This window comes from Entelurus aequoreus, linkage group LG02 (assembly GCF_033978785.1).
Source record: "Entelurus aequoreus isolate RoL-2023_Sb linkage group LG02, RoL_Eaeq_v1.1, whole genome shotgun sequence".
In the NCBI taxonomy this organism is placed as follows: Eukaryota; Metazoa; Chordata; class Actinopteri; order Syngnathiformes; family Syngnathidae; genus Entelurus; species Entelurus aequoreus.
In genome coordinates, this window is record NC_084732.1 from 29,759,028 (window position 1) to 29,772,038 (window position 13,011).

The following is a 13,011-nucleotide window of genomic DNA, read 5'->3' on the forward strand; positions in this document are numbered from 1 at the left end:
TACAATCTATTGAATATCTTAAATTGAGTCAGCTTATCTTTAATGCTTCTAAAGGGCTTATTGGCATTTTTCCAAATATCATTCCATGATATGTCTCTTTCATCTAAAATGTTTAAGTCCATCATCCATTTCCAAACACATGCATCATTTGCATTTCTAGTGTGGTGTTCAATTATTATTCCATAAAATAGTTTAATTAATTTCTTAATTGTATCTTGATTAAAAAGTGCATCTTCCAGTTCATGGCTATTTAAACACATACTTTCAGAGGATATGCATTTATTTACAGCATTTTTTAAAGAGATACAATTTAAAAAATGATTTCTGGGTACATTATATTGATCAACTAAATCATTGAACGGTTTAAAAGAGTTTTTATTAATAATATGATGAGGTTTAGTAATACCTCTGTCTTTCCATGTTGTCCATTTAACCACATTTTTATTAATTATGATATTAGGATTGTACCAAAGCGGTTGATTTACAGATGTCATTGGGTTGATTCCTAATATTTTCTGGCACAGTTTTAGAATGTTAACGGTGGCTTCTATTGGGCTCTGCCTCAATTCATAAGGTATTTTTTAAATATAATATAAGCTCCCCACATTAATGTCCAAATTCATTAACATATTTTTTTCTATGTTGATCCAGTCCTTATCTGCAGAGGAATGAAATAATTGGCTTGCTTGTTCACAACCGAAGGAGATATACTAATGTAAGAAGTTTGGTAATTGTAGTCCTCCTTTATCTTGTGTACAAGACAACCTTAAGTATGAACAACTGGCCTTCTTTCCACACCATTTAAAATGTGATATCATTGTATGTATTTTGTTAAACCAACTTTTATTAATTAGGACAGGCATCATCTTCAGTATATAATTAACTGCTGGCAGTATACTAAGTGATATTTGGAGACATGACCAGCGTTCCATTTTGGATTCTATCTTATTTTTTTACTTGTCATTTTTAATAAGCTTAGCTAGTTTGGCCTTTGCATCTCTTGATGAAGTGGATGTATTTAAATATTTGTCCATTGTGGTATTTAGATCAGCAGCACGCTTATTGTTTCTGGATTACATTACAGAAATGTCACTTTTAAATTAATTGACCCTAATGTAAGCGAGTTATTGACTCATAATGTTTGTGTTATTTGACTCGTGGTTCCTACAGAAAGTTTTACACTTTTTAACAATATGCCATAGAATGTGAGTGTGAATCTTGTCTGTCTATCTGTGTTGGCCCAGCGATGAGGTGGCGACTTGTCCAGGGTGTACCCCGCCTCCCGCCCGATTGTAGCTGAGATAGGCTCCAGCGCCCCCCGCGACCCCAAAGGGAATAAGCGGTAGAAAATGGATGGATGGATGGAATTGCAGACCCCCAACCTCTGGCTGACTTCTGATCTCCCTGACCCCAGTTAGAGAACCCCTGTTTTGGACAACTGTTTGACAAATGTAATGTTGTTCATTGTCCAGCAGGTGAAACTGGAGCTTGCACTTTCTCAGGTACAATGATAAGTGGGACTGTAAACCTTTCAGACAACAGCAACAGGTGTTTATAAGAGGGAAGGATTTTATTTTAGAAGAAGCTTTGAAATGATATGCATTATAACTTTCCACAAAGTAGGAGCAAAATAAAAGCATCAATACCAACACACAGCCATTCTTTAACCATCCATGTTTGATCAATTCTCTTTTTTACATAGTACAGAAGAATGGATGACAAGAAAGAAGCCTGACTAAAAACCTAAACAGAGCTTATATTTTATTTTTTCTCTTTTTTCCATTTGAGTCATGGTGGAACAGTTCCTCCTGTCTTACGTTATCCTTTGAAAAAACGGGGAGCTGGAGCCTATCCCAGCTGACTTCAGATGGAAGGCTGACACATAGACGTATAGATAAAAATTAAAGAATTAACGCACACTGCCTGCAACTAAAATCAGGGGAATCGACCACTCGGCCCTCAGTAACTCACAAAGATGTCAATCAACAATGTTGTGGGGCGGGAGGTGCATTTCCACCACCTATGGTAATGTGTGTTCCCTCTCTTAACCCTCACTCATTATTACTAGATGATACACACAAAAACATGTTTTCTTTTTACATACAAAAATCAACTAAATCAGCATTGTTCTCTGCACAAGGCAGGCATAAGAAGCTTAATGATTAGTGATTGCCGGCAGGTGAGCCTACTAATTACAAACTAGGGGCAGGTGCTCATTTCAGAAGTAATGTGGCTGGTAAACAAAGGCAGACAGGAAGTGGAACGAAAAATAAAAGCAGGAAATAATACAACGTACAGGAAACATAATATTGTCCAAACTGTCATGTGGGATCATGAAAGGAACACACCCCCCTTACCCCAAGGAACGGATCCTAGATATTCCCCAAAAAACAAAGGGAGGTGGACCTGGCAGAGGGTCACTAAAACAGCGCCCCAGCCACAAGGAACCAGAGGGACGGCCGCCAGTCCAAGCCATGGAAGATTTAGATGGCGTCGGCGAGTGGAGCAACACTGCGACTGGCGGGGAGACGGACGTCCAAGGGTTGGCCACTACGACGATACACGAGGAGGGAGTTGAGCGCAGGATATAAGCCTCTGCTTTTCCGGCCAATAAGTCAGCGGTAAATATTGGTTTCCACAGAGCTTGGTGACTGTGCCTGTAAGTAGAAATGCTTTTATTGTTTTACCACACCCACAACACCACAAATAGATTGCCAATCTCTGGGAAACACTGCATACTAAAATCTGATAAACAGTATACTTCTTCATTAACAATAATTTTAAATATTTTCATTCAGTTAACTGCAGAGTTTCAAGTGACTTTTTGTATGTGTGTGTCAAAGTTCTTACCGGTGGAGTAGGAGCATGCAGGTGATGGACAGGCCACTCAGAGACTGTTCACTGATGGTTCATGTACTGTGGCGAAGAAAGAGGAATAGGACATATTTTTTTAAAATGTAGTTTTCTTTTTCAATTGAATGTTTTATTTTCCCACCCTTACCTGCTTGTAGAGATGGCGGTGAATGATTTTGATAGTTGTCCAGGACATCCATCTCCATCACTGGTTGGAGGAGCTGCATCAGTAACTCGTACCACTTCACCTCCTCTCCAGTAGCCTCTCTGGCGTCAGCTCCATGCTGGTGTTGCATAAAAGGTTTAACCATCTTCTCATGAGATGTCTTCTTACAATTCCATACAACAAAATTACCTGGCATTTGAAATGTTTTGATTACTGTTAAGTCAATTGAAAAATAAAATATAAAAAAATTGAAGGGAGAGCAGATATTAAAATGATATGCATCCAATGTTAGGATGTTAACACAAAGGGCAGAACTTACATTGGGATGAATTATTTATGTGTCTACCTAAAGTTATGTAACTCGAAATTTCTTAAAACATCTTTCTTTAATTGTTGATGATACAAGTAGGGTTGTTGAAAATGTATTTCTGGACACAACAAATAACTATAAAAAACATTTAAAGTGTTGATATCTGAATGGGGCGTAGGGGAGATCCCAGTTGTTATTAAGCTTTTTATGCATTAATGAAGCCAAGTATATTGCATGTATTAAGTTTTTCTTTCCATAAACTGGAAAAAAGAAGTATGAATTTATCTATTGAAGAACGGACATTTGGATAGTAGCTTTTGTCAAACAGCAGCACATTTTCAGATCTGCCAATCTTGAAGACATTTCATGAGTACTCCCACCCCTTCTTTTCTTGTTAGATAATGACTTTGTTTTTCTCATTTTTGAAGTCACATTTTATATCTACAATATGCTGTGGGCCAATAAAGATTAAGACACAGTCAGCAAATGGCCTCAAGGCCGCATTTTGAACACCTCTGCTTTTATCTTCATCAGCATTGAGCGTGTGAAGTTACGTGTGAGATCAACTTAAAACCTGGTTGACTATTTAGCTCGCCAGCTTCCTTCGACGAAGAGGACAAGGGGACTGAACTCTAAACTAAAACAGGCCAAATGCAACAAAATGCGTACCTAGAAAGCAGCGAGGCTTACAAGCGTATTCCTGTTGGCAGGTCTGCCTTTTCTTTTATTGTGTCCCACAGTGGCAAGTACATGGACATTCTTTTCCTGTCGAGACCTTTGTCCCCTGCTTCCTCTTCCTTTTGCCCTGTAACACACAGACACACATATATACGAGGAAAACTTCACATGAAGCATCTTCATTCTTGAACATGACCATGGTGGACTTACATAGTTGTCTGTGCAGGACCAGTTTGGGTACATCTCTTGGTGGATATGTTTCTCTATGTCGGCTAGCTGGTAATACTTTGCTTGATCCGACGATGAGGGGGACTTCCACTGTGGACACATAAGCACACATTTTTGTCACTCAACAACACTGTCAACCTTTCAGGTATTTCGATATGTGTGTTTGCGTGTCAATGTTCTTACCGGTGGAGTGGGAGCATGCAGGTGATGGAGAGGCCACTCAGCAACTGTGTACTGATTGTTTATGTACTGTGGAGAAGAAAGAGGAATAGGATTTATTTTTGAAAAAATGCAGTTTTCTTTTTCAATTGATTGTTTTGTTGTCCAGCCTTACCTGTTTGTTAACATTCTCGCTTCCTGTCATTTTGCTGGACAGCGACTGGTCATTGAGGTTGATGGTTGCAGGGTGTGCTGAAAAGTTATTAATAGTAAATATATACATATATATATACATATACATATTTTTTCAATTTTGGTTTACAAAACAACGATGTAAGCTTCAATTCGTCAGTACATTTTAAAAGTAGTAAAAAGTACATGTTTAGGTATTAAGTTCAATCATAAACTTTACAAGCCCGGCTAGCTGGTATTAGCTGCTCATGTTAGCAAAACTTAAAAATACATTCATCAAACTAAAAGGACATTGACTTCACATATATGTACTGCTGAATTTCTTGAATTCATATTTGGCCTTTCAAGGTCAGTAACTCGATATTGAGAAGTAGTTAAATTTACAATAATGAGCAACTAAAAGTGACCAAATTGTAATGAAAACAGAGTATTCTGTCCAAAATGGCATCCTGCAGACAAAGTCTGGATTCCTAAATATCTGTTGAGTTCAACAGCCTACAAATGTTACCCTACGGACTAAAACTAACTATAAACTCCAAAGAGATAAGAGTACAAAAATAACAAAGTGTTCCACTTTGTAGAAAATATAAAGTGATATAGTAGTGTTGACCAGCAGGTGCTCTCAAGCTTTTTGGGATCGCTGCCTTCTCAATGAGAACATGAAACTCTCCTTATTATCCTCATGCCAATTAAAATAAAACATATACAATTCAGCAATTTGTACTAAATGTCATTGAAATTATTTATATTTTAAACATTTCAACCTAAACACTGAAGACCTGTTTAGAAAAAATTTACTTAAAACAAATGCAAGTAACAGATCTAAAAGCTTACAGAAAATGAAGAGGAACAAGACTGAAACAGGCCAAATTAACACTCAACATAATGATAACAATATTTGTATTATTCCCTCTTAATGAAATGACCATCAGGAAAATGAACACAAAAGTGTGGACTCGGCTTTGGCTCAAAGGGTTCATTTACAAGCACCTGAAGATACATGACACATTTTGAACTTCCCTCATTATTCTTCTTTAAATCAAACTTGTCAGTTTTAATACGTTTGGGCTTTGCATCTCTTGATGAAGTAGATGAACTTAAATATTTGTCCATGATGTTATTTAGATCAGCAGTGTGCTTATTGTGTCTGGATTAAAGACAGTGATTTATCAACGGCATCACAGAAATTTCACTTTTAAATTTATTGACTCTAATGTAAGTGAGTTATTGATTCATAATGTTTGTTTTATTAGACTAGTGGTTCCTACAGAAAGTTATACACTTTGTAACAATATGCCATGACTTTATTTTTTCCAAATAAAAACAATAAAAATTGCAGGCCCCCAACCTGTGGCTCTCTCTGGGCATTCAAACGATCGCAACTGGACTGTTTGGTTTGTCTTAGAAGACGTTTGACCTGGATGAAAGAGAACATTCAAAGACAACCAGTGGCTCACTCCTGGTCTCCCTGACCTCATTTCGAGAACACCTGATGTAGACAAATGTTTGACAGATGTCATGTTGTTCATTGTCCACCAGGTGGTGTTCTAGCTTGCACTTTCTCAGGTACAAAAATAGGTGGGACTGATAACCTTTAAAAAACAGCAACAGGCGTTTATAAAAAGGAAGTCTTTGATTCGAAAAAAGGCTTTAAAATGATAAACATTATATCGTTCCACACAGTAGGTGCAAAATAAAAGCATCAATACCAACACACAGCCGTTCTTTAACCATCCATGTTTGACCAATTCTCTTTTTTACATAGAACAATAGAATGGATGACAAGAAAGAAGCCGGACTAAAAAACAAAAAAAGAGCTTACATGTAATACTGCCTTGCAAAGAAAAATATGCAATTCATACACTGACTTCGTCTAAAACTCGATTTAAAAAAAATCTAATCAAATAATAATAAAAAACTTGATTTAAATCAATTGTCGATATTTTTGAGACAAATTAACAGTTTTAATCACATGAGGTGCTGGCTGACGAGCATATCATTTCTGCATTAAAGATAAAATTAAGTGTAAACTGTATTACGCTAAAGCAATAAACAGTATTAGGCTTGATAGTATAACATGCATTACATGTTTTCTCAACCACAGCTGCCAGTATTTTACTGTAAATTCTCTAGGGTTTTTTGGAAACAGGTTAACAATACATCAGTTTTTTTCATAGTAATTTACCTTGAGCAAAAACTGTTATTAGCTGTAAAATTAACGGATTCAACATCAACATACCGTAATGTCCTACACATTATGATTTTCTGCAGTGAATTCCTGGCAACCATATCTGCGGGTGTTTTACCGTAAATTGTGCAGATTTATTTATTTATTTATCATAATAGGCCAACAGCAAAATATATTCTAAAATGTGTCATTAGTGTAGACAGAATAAATAGCACTCAAAGATTTGTCATGTAAGCAAGAATGTAGCACATTGTGACATCCTCAAACTTCTATCGACTGATTTGACTGGCACATTTATATCTTATCACGATGGTCCACTCCAAACTTCCCACTGAGGAAAACCACCACTCTACCTCCCTTTAGATACATGTATACCATGCTTGTTGAAAGGGGAACTGTACTTTTTTTTTTGGAATTTTGCCTATCATTCACAATCATTATGAAAGACATGACGACAAATTGATATTTTTTTTACGCATTCTAACTTGTAAAAAAAAAAGCGGAGCTCCACTGTTTCGTCCATAAAATCCAATAAATAAACATTCAAACCAACAATACTCCATTTACATTTTGTGAATTGAATATTAACCAACTATTAGTGATATTGTTATCATAAGCGCTAACGCAGACAAACTATAGCGGCGACGTGATCACAAGCTTGTGTGGCTATGTTGACATCATCGAGTGGTCTGCTGCTTCCTTGCTTCCTCTAAGTTTATTCACGATCACAAATCATGCATCTCACCTGGACATGAGACATCTGAGTAGGTATTACCACAAGTTGGTACAATTTAGGACATTTAGGACCCGAAACTGGCAAGGACGGCACAAAAAGACATGTGTTGCACCCGCCCTACACCCCATTTTTTTGTGAGGATTATGAGACATTTTTCATCTAAATGGGAATATATGAACATCCTAGCAGTAGGTATCCTAATGACAGCATACCTTGCACAGTAAGTGATGTTTTATTATGTTTGTTGGCTCTCATAATGTTTGCAGTGAGTAATTATCAGCGATGAAGAAAAAAAACCAAACGATGTGATGCGTTTTTGAAATTATCGCGCCGCATATGCTTAAAATGATCAAAATACGTAAATATTAAATGTTATTATGAATGTGCCCGTGACTACATTACTTATATACTTACATCATGTATATAAAACCTCAATGGAGATGTTTGGATGTTTTTCTAAAGGCTTTCTAGGCGGAATTGTAAACTGACTTTTGATTGCATTTATTTAATATTTAAAATGCGAAAAAAAAACATCCGTCGTCATGTGATTGTGAACGATAGGCAAAATTCCAAAAAAAGAACAGTTCCCCTTTAAAGCTGGGTTACTTAAATCTTGTGTGACCAGGCAGAATTTAAACTGTAAATATCGCCCCCCACTCTGCGCACCTCTCTATGATTGTCCCTCCCAGTCTCCTCCTCTCTGGAAGTGCAGAAAATAGCGCATGAGAGCTGTACGTGCACACGCATAGGTTTTATTCAATAAACTGCAGTTTTAAGTTACTTTTTGTATGTGTGTCAAAGTTCTTACCGGTGTGTGTGGGAGCATGCAGGTGATGGGCAGGCCACTCAGAGACTGTTCACTGAAGGGTCATGGAAGGTGGAGAAGAGGAGGAATAGGATCAAGTTTTTTGAAAATGCATTTTTTTTTCAATTGAATGTTTTTGTTGTCCAGCCTTACCTGCTTGTTAACATGCTCGCTTCCTGTCATTTGGCTGAACAGCGACTGGTCGTCGAAGTTGATGATTGCAAGGTGTGCTGAAAAGGTTAGCAGGTATTTAAAATGTATTTGTGGACACAACAACAACAAATAGCTACCAGTATAAAAAAACATTTTAAGTGTGTATAGCTGAATGGGGCCAAGGGGAGATCCCAGCTTTTAATAAGCTCTTTATGCATTAATAAAGCTAAATGTAATGTATGCATTAGGTTGTATTGTCTATGATGTCTTACCCAAGAAGATCCAACAAATCTGAGGACTATCTGGAATCCATGATTAAGAACCACACTTGTGTTTTCCTTTCCAAAATTTGTATGAATTTACCTGTGGAAGAAAGGACATTTTGCTTAGTAGGTTTTGTCTATCAGCAGCACAATTTCAGATCTGCCAATCTTAAAGACATTTTATGAGTACTCCAACCCCCTCTTTTCTTGTTACATAATGACTTAGACTTTGTTCTTCCTCATTTTTGGAGTATATCTACAATAGGCTGTGGGCCAAATAAGAATGAGCCACAGTCAGCAAATGGCCTTTAAGCCACATTTTGAACACCCCTGCTTTTATCTTCATCAGCGTTGACCGTGTGAAGTTACGTGTGAGATCAACCTAAACCCCGGTTGACTATTTAGCTCGTCAGCTTCCTTTGACCTGAGCGAACAATGAAAATTAAAGAGACAAGGGCACTGAACTCCAAACTATCCATCCATCCATCCATTTTCTACCGCTTGTCCCGTTCGGGGTCGCGGGGGGTGCTGGAGCCTATCTCAGCTACAATCGGGCGGAAGGCGGGGTACACCCTGGACAAGTCGCCATCTCATCGCAGGGCCAACACAGATAGACAAACAACATTCACACTCACATTCACACACTAGGGCCAATTTAGTGTTGCCAATCAATTTATCCCCAGGTGCATGTCTTTGGAGGTGGGAGGAAGCCGGAGTACCCGGAGGGAACCCACGCAGTCACGGGGAGAACATGCAAACTCCACACAGAAAGATCCCAAGCCTGGGATTGAACCCAAGACTACTCAGGACCTTCGTATTGTGAGGCAGACGCACTAACCCCTCTGCCACCGTGCTGCCGAACTCCAAACTAAAACCAGCCAAATGCAACAAAATGCGTACCTAAAGAGCAGCGAGGCGTACAAGTGTATTCCTGTTGGCAGGTCTGCCTTTAATTTTATTATGTCCCACAGTGGCAAGCACATGGACATTCTTCTCCTATCGAGACCTTTGTCATCTGCTTCCTCTTCTTTTTGCCCTGTAACACACAGACACACGTATATATGAGGAGAACTTCACATGAACTGATAGAAGCATCTTCATTCTTGAACATGACCATGGTGGACTTACATAGTTGTCTGTGCAGGACCAGTTTGGGTACATCTCTTGGTGGATATGTTTCTCAACGTCGGCTAGCTGGTAATACTTAGCTTGGTCCGACGCTGAGAGTGACTTCCACTGTGGACACATAAGCACACATTTTTGTCACTCAACAACACTGTCAGCCTTTTTCACCTTGATGTATGCACATACAATGATCATACTGGCATAACTTACCATTGAGTTAGTCAAAAACAAGAACAACATGAGCTTTGGGGTGCTGGAAAAAATTATATTTACATTTTAAGAGTTGATTCTTAAAATGTAGTTTTTTTAGGCCATCTCCTATTTTACTCGCAGCATTTAAACTTCATACGTCAGCAGCCAAGAGGTGCTTTTGTAACCTGTAACCGTTTTATTATAATATATACCAAACAATACATTGGGAGAATCAATTTTAACCCAAAATCGATTCTGAAAAGAATCGTCACCCCAAGAATCAGAATCAAGTTGTTGTAAGAGTCACATCCCTAATGAGCATGTTCTTAGGGCCGAGCAACAGGTGCTAACTTCAATAGATGTAACTTTGCCAGATCACTAACTCTTGTCTACTTTATGACAGACAAGCCAGTACAATCAGTCTCGCCTCCAACTGCACTGTTTTATTAATGAACCAATGAACCAAGGACACACTAATACAAACTGCTAATGTGAGAAAAATAAACTTTACAATCCAATCGTAAGAAGGAAGTAACAATTTTCTATTGACCAATCAAAAGTTTACATTTTGTGCAAGCACGCACGCACGCACACACATACATATATATATATATATTTACATACAGTGTGAACACTAACCTTGTGACCCACGACTTTATTGGCCTCAGCGTTATTTCTGATGTTTAGCTCAGCCTTGACCTTTGACATCTGCTCCTTCCTAAAGATCATAAATGCGTTTGGTGGCTTTTTAATGTAGGCCTTCTCTCCATCCTGCTGGGTGTATTGTTTCCTTTTTCTACAAAAACAAACAAAAAATGGTGAAGGATAAATCCTTCAATGATTGAGACAAAAATCCTCCAAACATCCACTTAAATCGGAAACAGCTACTAAAAGTAAAATAAAAACAGCTTATGGTTCACATATGTGCTTTTGAGATTGTTCCTAATACTTACTGGGATGTGGAGACCAGTGTAGAGGCAGGAAGGTCTATATAAGTTGTCCTGGAACACTCTGGCAGCATCACTGAGGGTCCTTCAAGGCTCTGCTGAGGACACAAAAAACATTTCTGTCAGAACAATGTTTTTCCTCCCTGATCTGGAAATACTATTGAGAACAGGATAACATATATCTGTACAAACCCACTGTATGAGTTGCTGCATAAAATTACCTGGTTATCTAAACAGATCAATAAAATGAGCTGAGATTTGCAACAACTTTAAACAATTACCAAATTAAGTCTATCAAATCCATTTGTAGCTTTTAAACAAGACTGCTGGTTTGTGGTTCTCAAAAAAGACGAAACAATTGCAAATGATTTATTAGGAATTACATTGTTATACTTTTTATACTGATACTAACACTAATACTGAAATACTTCCCTTTCAGGTATTTCAGAATGTGTGTCAAAGTTCTTACCGGTGCAGTGGGAGCATGCAGATGAGGGAGAGGCCCCTCACCAACTGTGTACTGATTGTTCAAGTACTGTGGAGAAGAAAGAGGAATATGATATAATAAAAAAAATTGTGTTTTCTTTTTCAATTGATTTGTCCAGCCTTACCTGCTTGTTAGCATGCTCGTTTCCTGTCATTTTGCTGGACAGCGACTGGTCGTTGAGGTCTGCTGAAAAGGTTAGCTGGTCGCCCAGGTAGCCTATACCATCTTCTGTTAACAGAGTTAACATTGGCAGGTCTACTGGTTCGACAAGTGGGGGTGGTGGTGAATGATTGAGATGGTCGTCCAGGACGTCCATCTCCACCATGGGTTCCAGAAGCGGCATCAGGAGCTCGTACCATTTCACCTCCTCTCCAGTAGCCTCTCGTAGCGTCAGCTCCATGCTGGTGCAAAGATGGAGAATGCTGTAACACACCCAGAAAAATTAATATAAAACTCCACATTTGAATAAAAGGTCCAAGCATCTACTCCTAAGATGTCCTCTTACAATTTTATATCACCTATTCTATCACTATTAGTTAAGTTAATCAAGCCACCTGTATCCCAATGACTACAGTAACTTTTTTTAAACTTCAAACAGCCAAAATAATTATAATACTCACATAGAGGAATATCCAAATGTCTGCAATTCAAACTAACTTTGCTCAACTCTACGTTTTGCTTTAGATGCTCCAACAACAAGTAGCAACTCAACTCTGCCAAAAAAATGTATGGTGAGTGGGATTTATACTGTCCAGGTCACGTGACACCAAATATGTCTTTGTAACGGTCAAGTTTCTATGGAAACGGATGTGCGTCATCAAAGATCATTAATAGTAAATGTACTTCTATTATTTAATTTTTTTGTTTTGTTTGAAAAAACAACGATTTAAGCCTCAATTCGTCAGTACATTTTAAAAGTAGTAAAAAGTACACGTTTAGGTATTAAGTTCAATCATAAACTTTACAAGCCAGGCTAGCTTAGCTAGCACGCTAGCATTAGCTGCTCATGTTAGCAAAAGAAAACATACAATTATCAAACTAAAATGGCATTTGACTTCACAAATACGTACCGCTGAATTTCTTGGGTTCATCTTTGGCCTTTCAAGAGGTCAGTAATTCGATATTGAAAGTAGTTATGTCCACAATAATGAGCAACTAAAAGTGACCAAACTGAAATAACCACTGTCCAAAATGGCGTCTTTTAGACCAACTTTGGATTCCTAAATATCTGTTTAGTTCAACAGCCTCCAAATGTTACCCTACAGACTAAAACTAACTATAAATTCCAAAGAGATAAGAGTACAAAAATCAGATGTGTTCCACTTTGTAGAAAATATAAAGTGATTTAATAGTGTTGACCAGCAGGTGCTCTCAAGCTTTTTGGGATTTCTGCCTTCTAAGTGAACATTTTCCAAAGACTCTCCTTATTATCCTCATGCCAATTAAAGTACAGAAATACAATTATGCCACTGGAATTATTTATATTTTAAAAGTGTCAATCTACATTCATGAGACCGAAATAATGAACT

The 13,011-nt window shown here is 37.8% G+C and overlaps 2 long non-coding RNA genes across 2 annotated transcripts; one reads left to right on the top strand and one right to left on the bottom strand.

Moving 5' to 3' along the window:
- Nucleotides 1-1,566: 1,566 nt before the first annotated feature.
- LOC133632392 (uncharacterized) lies at nucleotides 1,567-9,673 on the bottom strand. Its single transcript, XR_009821676.1, has 11 exons — nucleotides 9,632-9,673; nucleotides 8,741-8,831; nucleotides 8,469-8,545; nucleotides 8,319-8,370; nucleotides 4,570-4,646; nucleotides 4,419-4,484; nucleotides 4,218-4,325; nucleotides 3,999-4,134; nucleotides 3,002-3,137; nucleotides 2,851-2,916; nucleotides 1,567-2,657 (listed from the first exon to the last, which is right to left on the bottom strand). It is a non-coding gene; the product is annotated as an uncharacterized LOC133632392 (long non-coding RNA).
- Nucleotides 2,183-11,587, top strand: LOC133632408 (uncharacterized). Its single transcript, XR_009821681.1, has 2 exons — nucleotides 2,183-2,659; nucleotides 11,435-11,587. It is a non-coding gene; the product is annotated as an uncharacterized LOC133632408 (long non-coding RNA).
- The last annotated feature ends 1,424 nt before the right edge of the window (nucleotides 11,588-13,011 follow it).